Below are 22,319 nucleotides of genomic sequence, written 5' to 3' on the forward strand. Positions count from 1 at the left end.
TTTCCAGCACTTATCAGCCTGACCTCCTGTTGCCGAACCTGTTTGTCCCTGACCTGCCTGCACCGCCTGTCTCCCGGTAAACCCAGCCACCTTCCGTCCTTGACTACGACTTCTGCCTCAGCGTTTCTGGTTCCTGTCTGCTCACCTGGTCTCGTCTTCTCCGCCATGCTAATACAAGCTGTTGTGCTTGATGATGCCTATTCCCTTAAAACCTCATCATTGACATACTGTATTATTGTGTGTGTGTTTACTTATGTCAAAATTTGGGACATTTTTCAGAATACACACCAGTTGATTCTGGTCACCTTTGCAATTGGGGACAAAAATCACTGTCCCGATTTAGTTTTCATTCTTTTTGTATTCTACAAGCTCCAACAAGCATTTCTGTCGAATTTTGGGCGAAGTCCCAAAAAATTACACATTTCCGTTTTTTGAGTGTAAGTGTGTGTACCCCCCCACCACCACCCCCAACAAATCTGTGTGTAACCCCCTACTGGAAGTGTATCGAACTACACCATGCACATGTCCCCAATTTCACTATGAACTTTCAGATAAAAGTGTATCTCCTCTGCTCTTTAAACTTATAAGACCTAATCCTATAGATTGGGAAGATTTGCACTTCAGAAGCTTTGCAAAGTGAAAAAAGGGAATTTTGAATCTTTTGGCCGACGTTGCACCCTCAGAAGGTTGAGTGGGCCCGGTGCTCTCAACATGGGCTCAGCACCTCCTGCTAATAAATATATCTATCAAAAATATATGTCTATTTGGAAAAAACATATATACATTTCAGCCCACTTGCATTTGGGAAAAAAATGGATAAAGGTAAGATTATCTGGGTTCAATGAAGGCCTTACAACCATCTTTTGACTGACCTTTGCCCTTAAAAAGGCCTGCTGGTGCCCAAACAGTGATTGACAAACTGCATTTTTTTTAGCTTTAGGGATTTGCAAAATACATTAAAAAAAAAATAAAAAAAAAATTCCATTTTATCAAAATACTTCATGATCACATTTTGGCTGAGCCAAATAATAATAATTACATACACTGCTCAAAAAATTAGAGGAACACTTTTTAATCAGAGTATCGCAACTTATCAGTCAAACTTCTGGGATATTGATCTGGTCAGTTAAGTAGCAGAGGGGGTTGTTAATCCTTTTCTGCTGCTTTGTTGTTAATGAAATCAACATGTGCATTAGAGGGGCAACAATGAGAAGGACCCCAAAACATGAATGGCTTTCCAGGTTGAGGCCACTGATACTTTTTTTCCCTCCTCATCTCTTTTGGCTGATTTTTTAGTGACTGACTTTCTACTGCTGTAGTTATTCATTTGGCTTGGATCAACATCTGTGTTGATAGTATGGTGCGGTACCTGGACGCTACAGAGGTTGCACAAGTAGTCCAACTCCTCCAGGATGGCACATCAATACGTGCCATTGCAAGAAGGTTTGCTGTATCTCCCAGCACAGTCTCAAGAGCATGGAGGAGTTTCTAGGAGACAGGTAGTTACTCCAGGAGAGCTGGACAGGGCCGTAGAAGGTCCTTAAATCGGTATCTGCTCCTTTGTGCAAGGAGGAACAGGATGAGCGCTGCCAGAGCCCTACAAAATGACCTCCAGCAGGCCACTGGTGTGAATGTTTCTGACCAAACAATCAGAAACAGGCTCCATGAGGGTGGCCTGAGGGCCCAACGTCTTGTAGTGGGTCCTGTGCTCACTGCCCGGCACCGTAGAGCTTGGCATTTGCCATAGACCACCAGAATTGGCAACTACGCCACTGGTGCCCTGTGCTCTTCACCGATGAGAGCAGGTTGAACCTGAGCACATGAGACAGACGTGAAAGGGTCTGGAGATGCCATGGAGACCATTATGCTGCCTGCAACATCATTCAGCATGACCGGTTTGGTGGTGGGTCAGTGATGGCCTGGGGAGGCATATCCCTGGAAGGATGCACCCCTACTGCTATTAGGTATCGGGATGAAATCCGTGGACCCATTGTCAGAACCTACGCTGCTGCAGTGGGACCTGGATTTCTCCTAGTCCACAACAATGCCCGACCTCATGTGGCTAGAGTCTGCAGGCAGTTCCTGGAGGATGAAGGAATTGATACGATTGACTGGCCCCCACGTTCACCTGACCTAAACCCAATAGAACACCTCTGGGACATTATGTTTAGGTCCATCTGGCGCTGCCAGGTTTATCCTCAGACTGTCCAGGAGCTCAGTGATGCCCTGGTCCAGATCTGGGAGGAGATCGGGTGTCTTTGATTTCCCCCCTCTATAGGTTGATCATTTTAATTTCTATCAAATTATGTGGCATCATTTTGTAACTAATACATCACCTACTTTTTATCAGGAAAGATATTCAAGATCATTTTCCCCCGTTTAGATTTGATAGATGATAAGATAAAAACTTTATTGATCCCACATCGGGGAAATTCACATGTTACAGAAGTAGCCCGTGGTGTACAGTACTAAAAGAAAGAAAAAAAACTCTTATGTACACACATACACACATACTGTATAGATATATATATATATATATATATATATATATATATATATATATATATATATATATATATATATATTCTGGTGGTCACTGCAGCAGACACACACACAGTATTGCAATACAGTACCTGATATCGCAAGTTGGCACATTCCACTTTCTGTGCCAAGCCTTAATCAACCCCCCACCCCCGCCGTAACTTGGTTTGATCAAGTCTCGCGAAAGTGGAGGCACCGCTGGAGCAGTTGGGAGGAGTCAGCGCGACAAAGACAGGTAATTAAAGACCCTTTCATGCAAACTAAACACTTAAAAACCACATACTTTCGGGGTTTGTGGATAATGTGAGCACACAGAAAATCAGCGTTTACACCAACATCTTGAGCTAGTTCGTTATCGGTTGAGCTCGATTCGCGTGCAGCCTGGCCAGTCCAGGTACCCACTTCATACCCGCGGTTAGGCCGTGCCATTTTCCCTACGTCAGCACTTGGTTATGTTTGTTAAATTGATTATAGACCATCTGCACGTTTGGCTAAGATCGTCACATAAAATCGACCAGGTTAGACAACTAATTTCTATCGTTTTGTTAAAGTTGTTATGCAAATCTGAATCTTAATGTGTCGCGTACTCAACCGGAAGTGAGCGAAGCAAGGCCCTTTAAAGGCCCTTTTAATTACGTGGTTCAGAGATATGCGTTGAGCATGCAAAACACAAAATAGTTAAATAAATTAGATGCTTTATCACACTTGGATTATGTCTAATGAGCACAGTAGAGGTATTTCATACATTTATTATGCATTTTATTTATGTATTTTAAGTTAATTTAATTTGTTACAGTATGAACTTTGACAACTGTACCCCGTTTATATAACTTTGGATATTACATCCATATCTAAATCCATTTCTTAGTCCGAGTTTGCATTTGGTCATACATAAAGTAAATAGAATTTTGTGAACAGTTTTTGGAATACCACTTTGGTGAGCTAAGGTTGTGCAAAAAAACTTATTTTGTGAACAGATTTAACAATGGCTGATGGTGGCTCCAATTTAAAGAATCCTTCCAGGAGGAAGCCGCGGCTGAATCCACAACATGATGCAGAAAAGCATATACAATGTAAAACTGACAAGGCAGTTCTTAGGGAGGTATTTGTCAGCTCTTCCAAAGGTGATGGAGATTCAGAATGGCCATGGCGCAAACAGGTATGATAACCTTTAACCCATTGTCTAGTTTATAATAGTGAAAAAATGCAGAAAGTTGCAATTAATGTTCCATAGACAAGTGATGTGCACATTATAATGCACCATTCTTCTAATATGTAGACCTTTTGAAGTATGAGTTCATCTTACCTATTCCTAGATATTCAAAATTCGACCATACAAAACTGATTAAAATGGCAAAGGATTTGTGGCAGCTGTATTTTTCAGGTCTATTTCTGTGTGGAACTGCAGGTTCACTCTTGCCCTGTGACCACTCCATCATTGGATGAGGACGTGGACAGCAGCCATCAGTCGCTGCTTCCTTCTGAATGTGTAGAGCCTTCGCCCTACAATGGCAACACAGTAAGTAACTTTGCATCTAAATGCATGTAGTTGGTAACTATTGATCATATCTGATCATTTAGTCTTGTGTTTAAGCTTTATGCTGAGGTCACCACCTGATCAGTGGACATATGAGAGCACACTGTGAATCCAGATGGCTTCTCTCATCTCTAGTTAGTGTTACCATGTCTCTGAGGGTGTCTCGGATAATGTGGGTGTGTTTGCTCATAGCAACATCCTTATAATAGACCTCAACAGGTTGACAACTGCATCTAAACACGCAAGTGTCCCCACTTTGGCTCAACGAGAAAGTGTGTTTTAAGTGTCCCTAGTTGTCGGATAGGTTTGTGTATTCGTGGGAGATGGGTCCAAATACAGGAGTGTCCCCACTTTGGCTCAGCTAGAAAGTGTGTTTTAAGTGTCCCTAGTTGTCGGATATGTTGGTGTATTGGTGGGGGATGGGTCCAAATACAGGAGTGTCCCCACTTTGGCTCAACTAGAAAGTGTGTGTGTGTAAGTGTCCCCATTAGTAGGATAGCCGTAGGTGTTGGTGTCTAAGCAGCTTTATCTTGAGAAGAACATGTCAGCCATCATTAATATTGGTTTCACAAACATTGTATTTATCCCTTTCTACAACTGCAGGTTCACTCTTGCCCTGTGACCACTCCATCCTTGGATGAGGATGTGGACAGCAGCCATCAGTCGCTGCTTCCTTCTGAATGTGTAGAGCCTTCACCCTACAATGGCAACACAGTAAGTAACTTTGCATCTAAATGCATGTAGCTGGTAACTATTGATCATATCTGATCATTTAGTCTTGTGTTTATGCTTTATGCTGAGGTCACCACCTGATCAGTGGACATATGAGAGCACACTGTAAATCCAGATGGCTTCTCTCATCTCTAGTTAGTGCTACCATGTCTCTGAGGGTGTCTCAGATAATATGGGTGTATTTGCTCAGAGCAACATCCTTATAATAGACCTCAACAGGTTGACAACTGCATCTAAACACGCAAGTGTCCCCACTTTGGTTCAACGAGAAAGTGTGTGTGTGTGTAAGTGTCCCCATTAGTAGGATAGCTGTAGGTGTTGGTGTCTAAGCAGCTTTATCTTGAGAAGAACATGTCAGCCATCATTAATATTGGTTTCACAAACATTGTATTTATCCCTTTCTACAACTGCAGGTTCACTCTTGCCCTGTGACCACTCCATCATTGGATGAGGACGTGGACAGCAGCCATCAGTCGCTGCTTCCTTCTGAATGTGTAGAGCCTTCGCCCTACAATGGCAACACAGTAAGTAACTTTGCATCTAAATGCATGTAGCTGGTAACTATTGATCATATCTGATCATTTAGTCTTGTGTTTAAGCTTTATGCTGAGGTCACCACCTGATCAGTGGACATATGAGAGCACACTGTAAATCCAGATGGCTTCTCTCATCTCTAGTTAGTGCTACCATGTCTCTGAGGGTGTCTCGGATAATGTGGGTGTGTTTGCTCATAGCAACATCCTTATAATAGACCTCAACAGGTTGACAACTGCATCTAAACACGCAAGTGTCCCCACTTTGGCTCAACGAGAAAGTGTGTTTTAAGTGTCCCTAGTTGTCGGATAGGTTTGTGTATTCGTGGGAGATGGGTCCAAATACAGGAGTGTCCCCACTTTGGCTAAGCTAGAAAGTGTGTTTTAAGTGTCCCTAGTTGTCGGATACGTTGGTGTATTGGTGGGGGATGGGTCCGAATACAGGAGTGTCCCCACTTTGGCTCAACTAAAAAGTGTGTGTGTGTAAGTGTCCCCATTAGTAGGATAGCCGTAGGTGTTGGTGTCTAAGCAGCTTTATCTTGAGAAGAACATGTCAGCCATCATTAATATTGGTTTCACAAACATTGTATTTATCCCTTTGTACAACTGCAGGTTCACTCTTGCCCTGTGACCACTCCATCATTGGATGAGGACATGGACAGCAGCCATCAGTCGCTGCTTCCTTCTGAATGTGTAGAGCCTTCGCCCTACAATGGCAACACAGTAAGTAACTTTGCATCTAAATGCATGTAGTTGGTAACTATTGATCATATCTGATCATTTAGTCTTGTGTTTAAGCTTTATGCTGAGGTCACCACCTGATCAGTGGACATATGAGAGCACACTGTAAATCCAGATGGCTTCTCTCATCTCTAGTTAGTGCTACCATGTCTCTGAGGGTGTCTCGGATAATGTGGGTGTGTTTGCTCATAGCAACATCCTTATAATAGACCTCAACAGGTTGACAACTGCATCTAAACACGCAAGTGTCCCCACTTTGGTTCAACGAGAAAGTGTGTGTGTGTGTAAGTGTCCCCATTAGTAGGATAGCCGTAGGTGTTGGTGTCTAAGCAGCTTTATCTTGAGAAGAACATGTCAGCCATCATTAATATTGGTTTCACAAACATTGTATTTATCCCTTTCTACAACTGCAGGTTCACTCTTGCCCTGTGACCACTCCATCCTTGGATGAGGACGTGGACAGCAGCCATCAGTCGCTGCTTCCTTCTGAATGTGTAGAGCCTTCACCCTACAATGGCAACACAGTAAGTAACTTTGCATCTAAATGCATGTAGCTGGTAACTATTGATCATATCTGATCATTTAGTCTTGTGTTTATGCTTTATGCTGAGGTCACCACCTGATCAGTGGACATATGAGAGCACACTGTAAATCCAGATGGCTTCTCTCATCTCTAGTTAGTGCTACCATGTCTCTGAGGGTGTCTCAGATAATATGGGTGTATTTGCTCAGAGCAACATCCTTATAATAGACCTCAACAGGTTGACAACTGCATCTAAACACGCAAGTGTCCCCACTTTGGTTCAACGAGAAAGTGTGTGTGTGTGTGTGTAAGTGTCCCCATTAGTAGGATAGCCGTAGGTGTTGGTGTCTAAGCAGCTTTATCTTGAGAAGAACATGTCAGCCATCATTAATATTGGTTTCACAAACATTGTATTTATCCCTTTCTACAACTGCAGGTTCACTCTTGCCCTGTGACCACTCCATCCTTGGATGAGGACGTGGACAGCAGCCATCAGTCGCTGCTTCCTTCTGAATGTGTAGAGCCTTCACCCTACAATGGCAACACAGTAAGTAACTTTGCATCTAAATGCATGTAGCTGGTAACTATTGATCATATCTGATCATTTAGTCTTGTGTTTATGCTTTATGCTGAGGTCACCACCTGATCAGTGGACATATGAGAGCACACTGTAAATCCAGATGGCTTCTCTCATCTCTAGTTAGTGCTACCATGTCTCTGAGGGTGTCTCGGATAATGTGGGTGTGTTTGCTCATAGCAACATCCTTATAATAGACCTCAACAGGTTGACAACTGCATCTAAACACGCAAGTGTCCCCACTTTGGTTCAACGAGAAAGTGTGTGTGTGTGTAAGTGTCCCCATTAGTAGGATAGCCGTAGGTGTTGGTGTCTAAGCAGCTTTATCTTGAGAAGAACATGTCAGCCATCATTAATATTGGTTTCACAAACATTGTATTTATCCCTTTCTACAACTGCAGGTTCACTCTTGCCCTGTGACCACTCCATCATTGGATGAGGACATGGACAGCAGCCATCAGTCGCTGCTTCCTTCTGAATGTGTAGAGCCTTCGCCCTACAATGGCAACACAGTAAGTAACTTTGCATCTAAATGCATGTAGCTGGTAACTATTGATCATATCTGATCATTTAGTCTTGTGTTTAAGCTTTATGCTGAGGTCACCACCTGATCAGTGGACATATGAGAGCACACTGTAAATCCAGATGGCTTCTCTCATCTCTAGTTAGTGTTACCATGTCTCTGAGGGTGTCTCAGATAATATGGGTGTATTTGCTCAGAGCAACATCCTTATAATAGACCTCAACAGGTTGACAACTGCATCTAAACACGCAAGTGTCCCCACTTTGGTTCAACGAGAAAGTGTCTGTGTAAGTGTCCCCATTAGTAGGATAGCCGTAGGTGTTGGTGTCTAAGCAGCTTTATCTTGAGAAGAACATGTCAGCCATCATTAATATTGGTTTCACAAACATTGTATTAATCCCTTTCTACAACTGCAGGTTCACTCTTGCCCTGTGACCACTCCATCATTGGATGAGGACGTGGACAGCAGCCATCAGTCGCTGCTTCCTTCTGAATGTGTAGAGCCTTCGCCCTACAATGGCAACACAGTAAGTTTTTTTCATGGTTTTCCTGTAGGATTAACCATAATGATGTAACTACTACTTGAAATGAGATTAAATTAGCATAATTTATTTGTTCAATCTTTTCCATTAGTCATTAAAGTGTAGCACCTTAAACTCGGGGAAAAAACAAACTCAAATTGAAAGGTGACGTGCCTTTCTTTTGCACCAGCGTGCGCTGCTTGATCAACAGCTAGAAGAGTTGGATAATGTGAGTATCATCTAGGTATTTGTATGGCCTCTCTTCATTTTTACTTCATATGTTTCAATACAACCTTTTAAAAACTTTTCATTTGTTGTACAAAAAGATATTGAAACTGGTCATTTAAGATCATTTTAATTTTATGTGCATTTTTCTTTTGAATTACTTTAATTGTGGTATATGATTTATAACATTGTTTGTATGTTTTTCAATTACCAGGTTTCAGCTTCTACCATCTACTGCCAAATTCTCAAAAATGTGAATTTCATGGATTCGTGCAGTAACTCATGAGTTTAACCCAAAACTAAAATCTGGACAAAGTCAGGTGGTTTTCTTCATCTCTCACTATGTAGGGGAAAATTATTTATTGGCCCTATTTAATGAAGGGAATCAAGGAGTCAATCTGAATGTGTTAATCAGTTCTGCAGTTTCAATTCAAATTGCAGTAAAAAAAAAAAATACTGCATTACAAAGTCTCAATTGATTTGAATTGTTTAAACTCTAGTATTTTACTGCCTGAATCATGCTGATTTGTCTACATTGGCATTATTGTATGGCATCATGTACAATCAAATGTGGAAAATAATTGATTATTTTTATTATTTCTTTTAGTCCAAAGAAGATACTTCGGCTGAATCGATGGATGAAAGTAGTGATACTGACTACAGTGATGCTGATTACATCCGTGACTCTACTGGAACTGGCTCTGATGACAGTACATTTCTGTCCTCCGAAAACAAACTACGGACTTTACGATTGCTTCAATTAATGCCAGTTGATAATAGTTCAAAAAAAGAAAGCAGCTCAGCTCTCAGCCAAAACAAAGACTGTAGCACTGAAGAAGACAACACAGGAAGGAAGTATAGACCAACAGGGAAAAGGACAATCAGCCAAAAGAGAAAGAGGAACACATCACTCCGTCATAAGAAAGTCAATTCATCAATTAGCCCAGAGACAGCAGAACCTTCAATTCAAATAATGTGTACCTCAAATGATGAAGATCATCATGTGGAATTCGGAATTGGGGGAGGTACCAATATATACATTCATACCTACCATACATACATAAATGTCAACTTTCCTGAAGACTCCAGGAGCAGCAGGACATAATTCAGAGCTGGAGAGTCTGTAATTGTTTTGAAATCATTTTGCAAGTGTTGATTTTGTTATGAAAAGCCCAATGTTGTTATTACCTGTGTTCTGATCCACATGCAGGTCATGTGGATCCCCTTTTCTTTTTTGGAGCACTTTACAATTACAACTATCGTTCTCTTTTGTGTTGCTTCAGTGAGCATTAAACTGATTTCAGGAAGCTCTGGCCCTGCGTTGACATGAATCTCTGTAGTGGTCATTTGCCATAAACAAAAAGTCCAATTCAAACTTGACTATCATAATTAACTGACTTGAAAGAAATAAGACCCCAAAGATAACTTATATTAGGAAATGTGTATAATCAATGTCCCCAAAGGTTTGTCCCTGATTGTCCCCAAACTGCTGTTAAAAATCAGACTGCGGAAAAAAGGCTTTAAAAAATCAAATCAAACGATTTTCGTATTAAGGATTTTTTTCTGAATCCGAAAATGGTCGCACCTTCTCTCTAAACCATTCAGAAAGTTGGGTTCGGAAAGGTGGGGTGTTCGTTCATCCGCTCCCAATTGTCGTCTAAGTAGGTATGTGTGTGTGTGTGTGTGTGTGTGTGTGAGAATTTTTATTTATATAGTGTCTTTTACAATCAAAATTGTTTCTAGGCGCTTTACAGAATCCCAGGGCCGAACCCCAAACACGCAACAGTGGCAAGGGAAAAACTCCTCTTTAACAGGAAGAAACCTTGAGCATGTCAGAAACCAGATAAGAACCCAAGTGCGACACACGAGTCTGGCTGAACATCGCTTTATTGTCGGACACAGACAACAGACAGGATTCTCCGGGGAGCGAGCAGAACAGAATAGTCGGGGACAGGCAAGGTCGGAACTGGGCAGGCAGGCAAACAGGAAAACGTTGGAAAGTCATCGGGAAGGAATAACGATCTGGCAGGGAGCATGTGTGCCTCTGGGGATTAAGAAGAGTTCTCATTAGAGTCCTAATGAACAGGTGTGCGGGGCGAAGTGATTCACGGGCATGATTGCCCGCAGCTGTGACAGAGCAGGACCAGACTCATGTAGGGGGACCCTCCTGTTGATGGCCGGCTGGGTAGAGAGAGAGGAGAAGGGGAGAGGACAGGTAGAGGATAGAATAGGTAGGGGTGAGGTAGAGGAGAGAATAGACATAGATAATCATCAGAAATACATTATATTAAGTAAATTGTGCTGCCGGTGGAGTCAAGTTGAGTGGGTATGTATGTATATGTATACACTTTTGTATGACACAGGATATATGCACTATATATACGTGTATATATAGAGCATATATGCCGTGAAGCTAACTTATAATACAGCAAAAATCGATTTAAGTTCCTAGCTTTAACTTTATTTTCTGAACTGGGGCATAATTATAATATATGGTGATCTCTAGACCCTGAGATGTATTTTTTTTTTTACATGTAATTGGTCACAGGCTGATCATAGCTTGGTTACATCGGAACTGTAGGTTCCTAATGGTTGAAGCCATGAGCCTGACGCTCTCCTCTCTTCTCGTCTACCTCGTCCACAAAAAGCACTCCAAACGACTTCTTAGTTTTCATGTTTTACTCCAAAAACTGAACAGGATGCAAAAGAGTGAGTGAGTGAGGTCAAGAAACTGTGTGGCTCAACTCCATGACAACTGAATGACGCTGCATGATACGCAGTCTTTTGTGCGTAAACCACCGGAAATGTCATTAAAGGGCATATACGCAATTTTAACATAAAATCCTCCACAAACATTTGAGTCAAATAAATGAAATAACTTATTAAAATGAACTGTTCCCTTGTAAATAATGTAAGTAAACATTTTTATCAGATTCAACAGCAACTTATTTTAGCATGACAAAATGAAATTATTTAAACATTAATTAACTGAAATAGTATTTAGGCTCCTACATTACCAGCCCGTAATTGTTATCAACGTTCTTGAAACAATTACCTCAAAAGTGTAAACTTAAATCAAAGGAGCCGAATAACATTACTATCACTTTGTACATTACTCAGTCACTTATTGAAAGAAGCTCATTATTCAAGATGAGCTATTCATAACAGTCCATCAGTTATCCTCTGATTCTTGCAGAAGACATAGCTTTGTGATAGGACGACAAAGCTTGTTGGTCTTGGTCTTCACTTTAGCCTAACGAACCAGTCCATGTCTATCAGGAAAAGTCTCCACAATTCTTCCAAGTGGCCAGGGGTTCCTGGATGATGTATCATCCATCAGCACCACATCGCCAACACAGAAGTTTCTTCCGGGTGAAGACCATCGCTGACATTCTTGGAGCTGTGTGAGATATTCTTTGCACCAGCGTTTCCAGAAGACATCTGCGAGGTATTGAACCTGTTTCGATCTGCAATTGACGTACTGGTCCTCTTTGTGAAATACTCCTGGTGGTAACTCAGGCTTGACCTTGAGCAACAACAAGTGGTTGGGTGTGAGGGCTTCTAAATCGTTGAGGTCAGATGATGTATTTGTGATGGGCCTGCTGTGTATGACCGATTCAGCCTCACAAAGCAGAGTATGGAGACCCTCTTCATCCAGCTGTTGCTCCTTGACTGTGATGTTCAGGATTTTTCTCACTGAACGGATTAATCGTTCCCAGCTGCCTCCATGGTGAGAACCTGCTGGCAGGTTGAAATGCCACTGAACACCTCTTTGTTGCAAGTGTTTCTCAATCTTGATGGTGTTCCATTCCTTGATTGATTTCCTCATCTCACTGTCAGCTGATCGAAAGTTGGTGCTGTTATCCGAATACATTTCTTTGACTTGGCCTCTTCTGGCAATGAATCTTCTGATTGCATTGAGACAGGCATCGGTGTCCAGAGAAGATGCGACCTCCAGATGCACTGCTTGAATGGCAAGACATGTGACGATAACGCCGTATCTCTTTACTTGCACTCTTCCTCTTCTCACTAAGAATGGACCAAAGTAATCGATGCTGACTGTTCTGACTCCTGTCAGTGTTTGTGTTATGTTTAGCACCCCCCCACTGGCGTCTTAGGGCATTACACCTACCACGAGTTTGTTTTTGAGAAGCCACCTACAGTACGTGTCACATGCAGGCTGTGCTCCACCGCAGTGTTGTTGTCTGAACCTTGGAGTAGATCCATCAGTAAGTACAGCTGATCGTGAACTCATTTAAGTTAAGTTTAAGGCTGTTAAAGGTGCATTTAAGTTAAGAACAATTGTTTATATGTTTTCTGTTTGGTAAACAATGCTCGCGGGTTCATGCTAATGCTAATGATAGCGGACTACAGTAGCTAGTAGTACGGCAGATTTAACTGCTTGCTAAGCCTGATTCACATTGTTTATGGTGTTTATGTGAAAACTATTATTGCTGTTTACTGTGTTTATGCTGTTACTTACCTGATATGTAACCTGGAAAGAGGGAAAAAAGAAAGTGTAACCAGTGCTGTTGCATATATTTAATTTGATTTAATTGTAACATTCTCTGTATTTATTGTGTTGCAGTTTTACAACAAGACAAACAAAGAAATGTAAGGTCTCAGAAGATTTCAGTAAACTCTCAACCTGGAATCAAGTCTTCGAGGTCTTTTGTTGTTCGCTATCTGTCTACAATACACCTGACGTGTTATCCAGGACAGAATACCAACTCTTGTAAAAGGAGGATCATCTGGCAGGACCCTGCAGTCTGCCATGAGCTGCTTGCCTGCGGCCCCATGTTGTCTTTTACAGATGACACACCTGAACAGGAACCTTCTGATAGCTCCATTGGTTCCGGGGATCCAGAATTGTTGACGTAGCTGAGCCAACATGTGATTCCTTCCAACGTGAGCTGTGATGTCATGAATGTGTCTCAACACAAGCTTTGTGATGTGTGAATCCTTGGGCAAGATGGCCTGCTGCTTGGCGTCGTCAGGCATTGCGGCACGACTCAACCTTCCGCTCACTCTCATAACTCCATCTTGTAGTACTGGATTTAACTTAAAGAGTGAGCTACTTTTCTTTACTCTCTGATGTTCTTTTAGCATAGCCAAATCTTCCTTGAAACCTTGTTTCTGCGAGTACTTCAAAATCTCTGTTTCTGCTTCAGTCAAGTCGTCACAAGTCAGACGCTTTCCTTTGACAGCCTTCTTAAACTCCATCATCCTGCTGTCTCCATCTACTGCTTGCAGCTCTTTTCTCTTATCCTTCAGCTCTTTCAAATCCTTAAGCTTCAGAAGCTAGCCTACAGCACGTTTCAAAGCTGTCCAAGAAGAGTAGCGGTTCATCCACTGATCCACTGAATCCTCAAGCTCTTGTGTCTGGATGACATGCACTTGAGCCACTCTTTTGACCTCTGGGTCGTCGATATCCAGCGTGCCAGGATCTGGATTCTTAGGCCACTGGTCTTGGGAGCTGAGCAGGAAACTTGGTCCCGAGAGCCAACTCTGATTTTTCAAAAATGCTTCCACAGTCTGTCCTCTTGAGACAACATCAGCGGGATTCAGAGTGGTGTTGATGTATCTCCACTGAGATGTCTGAGAGTGATCCAGGATTGCTGTAACCCTGTTTGCGACGAACGTCTTGAATCTGATGCTCTCACTGTTTAAGTACTTTACCACGGCTGTGCTATCAGTCCAAAAGATTGACTCATGAAGCTCCAACTCCAGCTCTTTCCTCAGAAGCTTGTCCATCTTTACTGCAGTCAATTCCATCCTGGGGATAGTCGGAGACTTCAAGGGAGCGACCCTTGTCTTTGCCAGGATCAAAGTTGATTGAGCTTCACTAGGTAAAGATCGCAGCAGTAGGTAGCTTGTGGTTCCGCAGGCATCTTCACTCGCGTCAGCAAAGTGATGGCAAGGACTGGAGCACCAAACTGCTTTGACTTGACACATCTGTCGACTTCAAACTTCTCAAGCTGTGGCAAACTTGAGATGCACTTATTCCAGCTCTTGACCCCAGTCTCTGGCAGGTTTTCATCCTAGCTATACTTCTGCCGACATAAATCCTGCAGGATTCTTTTAGCGGGCAATATCATTAGAGCGAGGAAGCCCAGCAGGTCAAAAATCAAACTGACCAGAGAAAGCAGGCCTCTCCTAGTGTGTGGTCAATCTTTGAGGTTGATCTTGAACATGAACTGATCTGATTCGGCACACCACTGGATACCCAATGCTCTCTCCACGGGCAGGTTGTCCTCATCCAAAACCAAATCTTGAAACCCTTGAGCTCTTTCATCTTCTGGGATAGAGTTCAGCAACTTCCTGCTGTTGCTTGACCACTTTGTCAGCCTGAATACTCCCTTTGCCAACATGCTCCTCAACTCTGCACACAGAGTGATGGCTTTATCTTCATCCAGAGCCGGCTTAAGACAGTCGTCTACATAGAAATTCTTCCTTATTGTTTGAGCCGTCTCAGGGCCAAACTCCTCTGCGAAGTCTGTTGCGCACTTCTGAAGCGCAAAGGTGGCAACACTAGATGACAATGTGGTGCCGAAGATATGTACCATCATCTTGTGTTCAATGAGATCCTGCTTATAGTTGCCGTCAGGCCACCACCACAAAAATCTGAGGAGATCAGTGTTGTGAGTGTTGTTTCAATTCTGTTCAACTTCAAAGGAAAGATGCTGTATAGTTATTGTTACGCGCCTATCTTGAACACTGTGCACAGCTGTTGTTCATACCTTGGTTTGATGGTTGAAGATGTTCAACATGGAGGAAGCTGGTGAGTAGGCCGCAAGCAGGTAAGTAGCAGGTGGGCAGAGGGAGAGAGGCAATGGCAGGCAGGCAGGCAAGCAAGCAGAGGGGGAAAATGGCAGGCAGGCAAGCAGGTGGCACACAGTGGCATAAATCCAAATGTTTGTATTCCAAATTAAGGCTAAATAATCCAAATAAAATGGCTCAACATAAAAGGTTTGAATAAGTAAACTAAAGTGTTCGTTTCTAAGTTCAAAAAAGCCTTTACTTTCCAAAGATACCAACTCTAAGCGGTAAAAAACTATATCACCACTAACCATTCCTTTAACTGAGAACTGACTGCCAAGGGAGGGGCAGCCATCTTTAATTGGTCACGTGACCAAAGCCTGTGTCAAAATAAAAGCACGTGGCCTGAGGCCCACAAATCTTATCCCAAGTAAACATCAAAACTAAATTGGCTCTAACAAGTGTCTTGGTGGAACATGGCCTCCATGTATGAACATGACCGCCACAACCTCCTGGCGGAATCTCACGAGGACCCCCACCAGTGAACTTGTGAGGTCCGGACCCTGCAGGAGCTGTTGGTTCAATGATGTTCCTTGGAAGCTTGCGCCACAGTCAAACACTACGTGCAACTTCTGCTTAGTTGGATGTCTGACTCCATGGTGAGGCAGATACCACTTTTGACCTTCAGCAGGTTCAAGCTCATCACCATCAAGCTTCACGGTGTAACCTTTCTTGAGCAGGTTGTCCATGAAAGCCATGTAATCTCCATAAAACTTGCTGTCTCTGGAGAACCTCTTCCGTAAGTTCAAAGCACGTTGTTCTGCAACTGCTCTATTGTTCGGCCTACACAAACCTTTCTTTTTCACTGGAAGGCAAACACTGTAATGACCATCTTCAAGTACAGCAGACTGAGACACTATGCTGATAAACTGATGGTCATCCTTAGACATCTCGATGCCTTCCTCTTGTCCAGCGTCAGGAAAGTCCTGCTTAAATTGTAGCTGCCAGAAATCTTCTAGCTTAGCCACTGAGATTCTGTTTGCATTTATTCCTGTTAGTGTGTTGGCCTCCACTGTGTCACTTCCACTTCTGAGGGGTCCGTTCACTGTCCAGCCTAATACAGTATTGTCCTCACGGCATATGGTCCATTATCCACGCTGTTAACCACTTGCAGCGGCTTCATAGCCTTGGGAACATTTGCTCCAATGAGCAATCCGACTTCTGCTTGGATAGTGGGAATTTTTACCTCCTTAAGTTGGGGCCAACTGTCAATATCCTCTTGACGGGGAATATTGTCCTTAGTTATGGGAATGTTCTTCTGTGAATACACCTCTGAAAGCTCAACAAAGTGGTTGCAGTCCAAACTGCTGATCTCTAAATCAGCCACAATGCGTGTGTTCACTACTGATTAATTCCCCATAGTTCGCAATAAGATGCTCACACTGCGTCCGTTCATGTTCAGTTGGTTTATCAGCGACTCTGTAGCAAAAGTAGCTGAGCTACCAGGATCCAAAAATGCATAGGTTGTCACTGTCTTGGTTCCTTTTTGTGCCTTGACACACAGGAATGATTGAAAGAGCACAACCTTCTTTACGGCCCCTGTGACACCAAAAGTTTCAGCAGTTTGTAGAAGGGCACTTGATACAGATTGCTGTTCACAATTGTCTCTTCTTGTTTCTTCTCTTGGATCTTTGTTGGTAATGTGCAACAGTGTGGGATGCGGTCTGGAGCATTCTTCACATTGAAGCTTCTGTTTGCAGCTGCTGCTCATTGGCCCGTGCTTTAAACTTTAAACATGCAAAACACAGACCTTTGTTCCTCAAGAAACCAATCTTTTCTTTGTGTGGTTTGCTCTTGAATTTCTTGCAAGCTGTGAGGTTCTCCTTCACAGTAAACACAAGGTTTGTTGAAACCATCCACTGAGACAGGTTGTGCCTTTGTTACCGTCTGCTTTTCATTCGCAGTCTTGGTGGGCACGACTGTTGTGAACACCTTTCTTGACTCGAATGTCTCTGAGTTTTGTGGTTTCGGTTTTGTAGGGTCTTTTGTGTTTGTGATGTTCTCTTTAATGTTAACATAGAGTGGATGCAGCAGATACTTTTACTTGCTGATTTGTAAAGTTCACAAAGTCCTTGAACTTGACTCTTTTCTTTATTCTTTCTTGCAGGTTGCAAGCAGACTTCCTCCAGGATTCTTTGAGCTTGTATGGAAGTCTGTTTGCCAGTGCCCTTATATTAGCTGTGCTAGCCAAGTCTTCCATGTAGCTAATATCTGTCATTGTGTTGGAGCAGCCGGTCAGGAATAATACGAAGGACTGAAGAGAAACACCATCTTCTGGCTTGATTGTGGGCCAGTCCAAAGCCTCCTTTATGTATGCCTCTGCTATTTTGAAGTCGTCATCGAAGAACTCCTTCAACATTCTTTTTGCTTTGGCATATCCTGATGTAGAGTCCATGTGCAAGCAGCTCTTAACCACGTCATGTGGTTGTCCACTTGTATACTGCAGCAAAAATTGAAGACGATCACGATCATCACTTGTGCGGCCTTCAATCCCATGTTCAATGGCTCTACTGAAATATTTATATTCCAGTGGGTCCCCTTTAAATGTTGGAATGCTGAGGTCTGGAAGTAGCAAAGCTTAATGACTCTTCACTAGATATTCCGTAACACTGGCTTGCTGGGAAATAGCTTGGAAAAGTCCTTCGAGCACTGCTCCCTGTGGGTCTATAGTCTCAGGTTTTGGTGCAGATGTAACCGGCTGAGAAGTTGCTGCTGGAGCACTTGGTGTGAGTTTGCGTGCTTGTGATGTGGGTCTTGGTGACAGCTGAACGGCAGGTTGACTGGTAAGCCGTGTGTGTGTTTTTTCATCTTTTTCACCAGCTTTAACTGTGCCACTTTCTTCTTCTGCAGCCTCATAATTTTGCAGCACCTCCATTTTAGCATCGGACTCGGCCAGCGCAGTTTGCATGGCATGCATTTCTTTTTTAGCCTTTTATTGAAGCTTCCTTCCTCTTTTGTTGGGCTTCAAACTCTGCTTCACGCTGCCTTTTCTCTGCATACCAGTCTGCCTCTTCCTGTTCTATGGCCAGTTTTTTTTTTTTTTTTTGTAAAGCTGCAGCCTTTGCTCTTAATGATGCTCACTCCATTTCTGCCTTCAATCTGACTGAAGATGTTGATGAAGCTGAGCTTCCACTTTGTGATGTAGCTTTACTTCTAGTGCTCACTTTTGTAGTTGATCTACTGTCTGCGGGTGTTATGTTTGTCACATTCTTCAGCATGCTCAGCACGCCTCAAACCCTCTTTCATCCACTCCTCACATTTCCAGAAAAACATGTCCATAGATTTGTTTATTGGATCAGACCAGCAGTTTGATCATCCACAAATTCCTCTTCTTCCATAAATTTCTGCAGGCAAAAGTTTATCTCCAAAAAGTCCCTCTGTGAGCCACTGAAGTCAACACGAAGCTTATTGTTTACAGTGTCCACATTCACATTATCTTCCATTAGCTGTTCAATTTGCTTTGTCAAGCTAGTTAGCTGTGAGAGCTTGCGCTTGCGAGCCTGGATCTTTCTAGACTTCTGATCTTCCATGCCCTTCAGTCATTTTTATTATCCTTTTTCCACTGTCCTTTCCCTCCATGAACAGTTATTATTTCCACTTTCCACTCAATAAAAACGCTGAAACACCATGGTGTTTCACCTCGTTAGTCAGCCGAACAACGATCCTTCCTTGTCTACTCACCTATCTCAACGAGCATACTTGGATCAATTAACATCCCATGCCAGGCTGACGAGCTCCCTCATGCAGCTTGTAACTTTCCTTTTTCAATAGTCTCCGTGACTTTTTCTTCTTTTATTCTCCGTTTCCAGTTAGACAGTTCCACACTCCAAAACTCCACGAAGAGCGAGTTTCTTGACTAAATGTAGGTTCCTAATAGTTGAAGCCACGAGCCTGACGCTCTCCTCTCTTCTTGTCCACCTTGTCCACAAAAAGCACTCCAAATGACTTCTTAGTTTTCATGTTTTACTCCGAAAACTGAACAGGATACAAAAGATCCAGCATGACAAAAAAAAAAAAAAATTGGATGGCTTGGAAATCAATGTTAAAAGGCAAAAACTTACCTAGCGAGTGAGGTTAAGAAACTGTGTGGCTCAACTCCATGACAACTAAATGACGCTGCATGATACGCAGTCTTTTGTGCGTAAACGACCGGAAATGTCATTAAAGGGCATATACGCAATTTTAACATAAAATCCTCCACACACATGTGAGTCAAATAAATGAAATAATAACTTTCCCTGTGAACTGTTCCCTTGTAAATATGGTAGGTAAACGTTTTTATCAGATTCAATAGAAATTTATTTTAGCTATATGCCCCTGGTAGGGCCACCCATGGCAAACAGGTCCTAGGTGAGGGATCAGACAAAGCGTAGCCCAGGACCCCCCCATGATGAAAAACAACATTGGTGCCAACTTATCCTTGCCCGGATGCGGGTCACCGGGGCCCCCTCCTGGAGCCAGGCCTGGGGGTGGGGCACGTTGGCAAGCGCCTGGTGGCCGGACCTCTGCCCATGGAGTCTGGTTGGGAACAGCCCGAAGAGGCAACATGGGACCCCCTTCCCGTGGGCTAACCACCTGCAGGAAGGGCCAAGGGGGTCGGGTGCATTGTGTTTTGGGTAGCGGCCGAAGGCAGGGACCTTGGCGGTCTGATCCCCGGCTGCATAAACTGGCTCAAGGGACATGGAATGTCACCTCTCTGGTGGGAAAGGAGCCTGAGTTGGTGCGCGAGGTTGGGAAGTTCCGACTAGATATAGTTGGCCTCAACTCGACGCACGGCAAGGGCTCTGGAACCAGTCTTCTCAAGAGGGGTTGGACTCTCTACCACTCTGGAGTTGCCGATGGTGAGAGGCGACGGGCAGGGGTGGCAATTCTCTTTGCTCCCCAGCTCGGTGCCTGTATATTGGAGTTTACCCCGGTGGATGAGAGGGTAGCCTCCCTTCGCCTTCGGGTGGGGGGGACGGATCCTGACTGTTGTTTGTGCCTATGGCCCAAACAGCAGTTCAGCGTATCCACCCTTTTTGGAGTCCTTAGAGGGAGTGCTGGAGAGTGCTTCTTCTGGGGGCTCTCTCGTCCTCCTGGGTTCAATGCTCAGAACAGCCCCCCTGATCTGAACCCGAGTGGTGTTTTGTTATTGGACTTCTGTGCTCGTCTCACATTGTACATAACAAACACCTTGTTCAGGCATGAAGGCGTCCACATGTGCACTTGGCACCAGGACACCTTAGGCCGCAGATCGATGATCGACTTTGTGGTTGTGTCGGATTTGCGGCCGCATGTTCTGGACACTTGGGTGAAGAGAGGGGCAGAGCTGTCAACTGATCACCACCTGGTGGTGAGCTGGCTCCAATGGTGAAGAAGGATGCCGGACAGACCCGGCAGGCCCAAACATGTTATGAGGGTCTCCTGGGAATGCCTGGCAGAGTCTACTGTCAGAAGGAGCTTCAACTCACACCTCCGGGAGAGCTTTGACCATGTCCCGGGGGAGGCGGGGGACATTGAGTCAAGCTGAAAGAGTCGTATCGGACCTTACTGGCCTGTGGGACTCCTGAGGCAGCAGATAGGTACCGGCAGGCCAAGCGGAGTGCAGCTACGGCTGTTGCCAAGGCAAGGACCCGGGAATGGGAAGAGTTCGGTGAGGCCATGGAGAACGACTTTCGGACAGCCTCGAAAAGGTTCTGGACCACCATCAGGCGTCTGAGGAAGGGGAATCAGTGCACTGTCAACACTGTGTATAGTGGCGATGGTGTGCTGCTGACCTCAACTCGGGATGTTGTGGATCGGTGGAAGGAATACTTAGATGACCTCCTCAATCCCACCAACACGCCTTCCAGCGGGGAAGTAGGGCCTGGGGACCTGGGGATAGGCTCTCATATCTCCGGGGCTGAAGTTGCCGAGATGGTAAAAAAAAATCCTCGGTGGCAAGGCCCCGGGGGTGGATGAGATCCGCCCAGAGTTCCTCAAGGCTCTGGTGTAGGGCTGTCGTGGTTGACTCGACTCTGCAACTCCGCATGGACATCGGGGGCAGTGCCGCTGGATTGGCAGACCGGGGTGGTAGTCCCTCTTTTTAAGAAGGGGGACTGGAGGGTGTGTTCCAACTATAGGGGGATCACACTCCTCAGCCTCCCTGGTAAGGTCTATTCAGGGGTACTGGAGAGGAGGGTCCGCCGGATAGTCGAACCTCGGATTCAGGAGGAGCAATGTGGTTTTCGTCCTGGGCGTGGAACAGTGGACCAGCTCTACACCCTCAGCAGGGTCCTCGAGGGTGCATGGGAGTTTGCCCAACCAGTCCACATGTGTTTTGTGGACTTGGAGAAGCCATTCGACCGTGTCCCTCGGGGGGTCCTGTGGGGGGTCCTCCGAGAGTATTGGGTGTCGGGCCCGCTGATACGGGCCGTCCGCTCCCTGTACGATCGGTGTCAGAGTTTGGTTCGCATTGCTGGCAGTAAGTCGAACTCGTTTCCGGTGAGGGTTGGTCCCCGCCAAGGCTGCCCTTTGTCACCGATTCTGTTCATAATTTTTATGGACAGAATTTCTAGGTGCAGTCATGGTGTTGAGGGGCTCGAGTTTGGTGACCTCAGGATCAGGTCTCTGCTTTTTGCAGATGATGTGGTCCTGTTGGCGTCATCGGCCCGTGACCTCCAACTATCACTGGATCGGTTTGCCGCCGCATGTGAAGCGGCTGGGATGGTTATCAGCACCTCCAAATCCGAGGCCATGGTTCTCAACCGGAAAAAGGTGGAGTGCCTTCTCTGGGTCAAGGAGGAGATCCTGCCCCAAAGGGAGGAGTTCAAGTACCTCGGGGTCTTGTTCACGAGTGAGGGAAGAATGGAGCAGGAGGTCGACAGGCGGATCGGTGCGGCGTCCGCAGTAATGCGGACTCTGCACCGGTCCGTAGTGGTGAATTTACCAGTCGATCTTGGTCATGAGCTTTGGGTAATGACCGAAAGAACAAGATCACGGGTACAAGCGGCTGAAATGAGCTTCCTCCATAGGGTGGCTGGGCTCTCCCTTAGAGATAGGGTGAGAAGCTCTGCCATCCGGGAGGAG

The 22,319-nt window shown here is 44.4% G+C and overlaps 2 long non-coding RNA genes across 3 annotated transcripts; both read left to right on the forward strand.

The window, feature by feature from the left end:
- Positions 1 to 2,686: 2,686 nt before the first annotated feature.
- Positions 2,687 to 4,009, forward strand: LOC115251450 (uncharacterized). The gene is made up of 3 exons (XR_003890008.1): positions 2,687 to 2,776; positions 3,519 to 3,700; positions 3,950 to 4,009. It is a non-coding gene; the product is annotated as an uncharacterized lncRNA (long non-coding RNA).
- Positions 4,010 to 8,174: 4,165 nt separating this feature from the next.
- On the forward strand, positions 8,175 to 9,780 carry LOC105419378 (uncharacterized). 2 transcript variants are annotated; one of them, XR_003890121.1, is made up of 4 exons: positions 8,175 to 8,234; positions 8,341 to 8,457; positions 8,668 to 8,773; positions 9,061 to 9,780. It is a non-coding gene; the product is annotated as an uncharacterized lncRNA (long non-coding RNA). The 2 variants fall into 2 exon arrangements; XR_003890122.1 differs by having other exon boundaries at positions 8,183 to 8,234; positions 8,419 to 8,457.
- The last annotated feature ends 12,539 nt before the right edge of the window (positions 9,781 to 22,319 follow it).

The sequence above is a fragment of the Takifugu rubripes genome, chromosome 11, assembly GCF_901000725.2.
Source record: "Takifugu rubripes chromosome 11, fTakRub1.2, whole genome shotgun sequence".
NCBI classification, from domain to species: domain Eukaryota; kingdom Metazoa; phylum Chordata; class Actinopteri; order Tetraodontiformes; family Tetraodontidae; genus Takifugu; species Takifugu rubripes.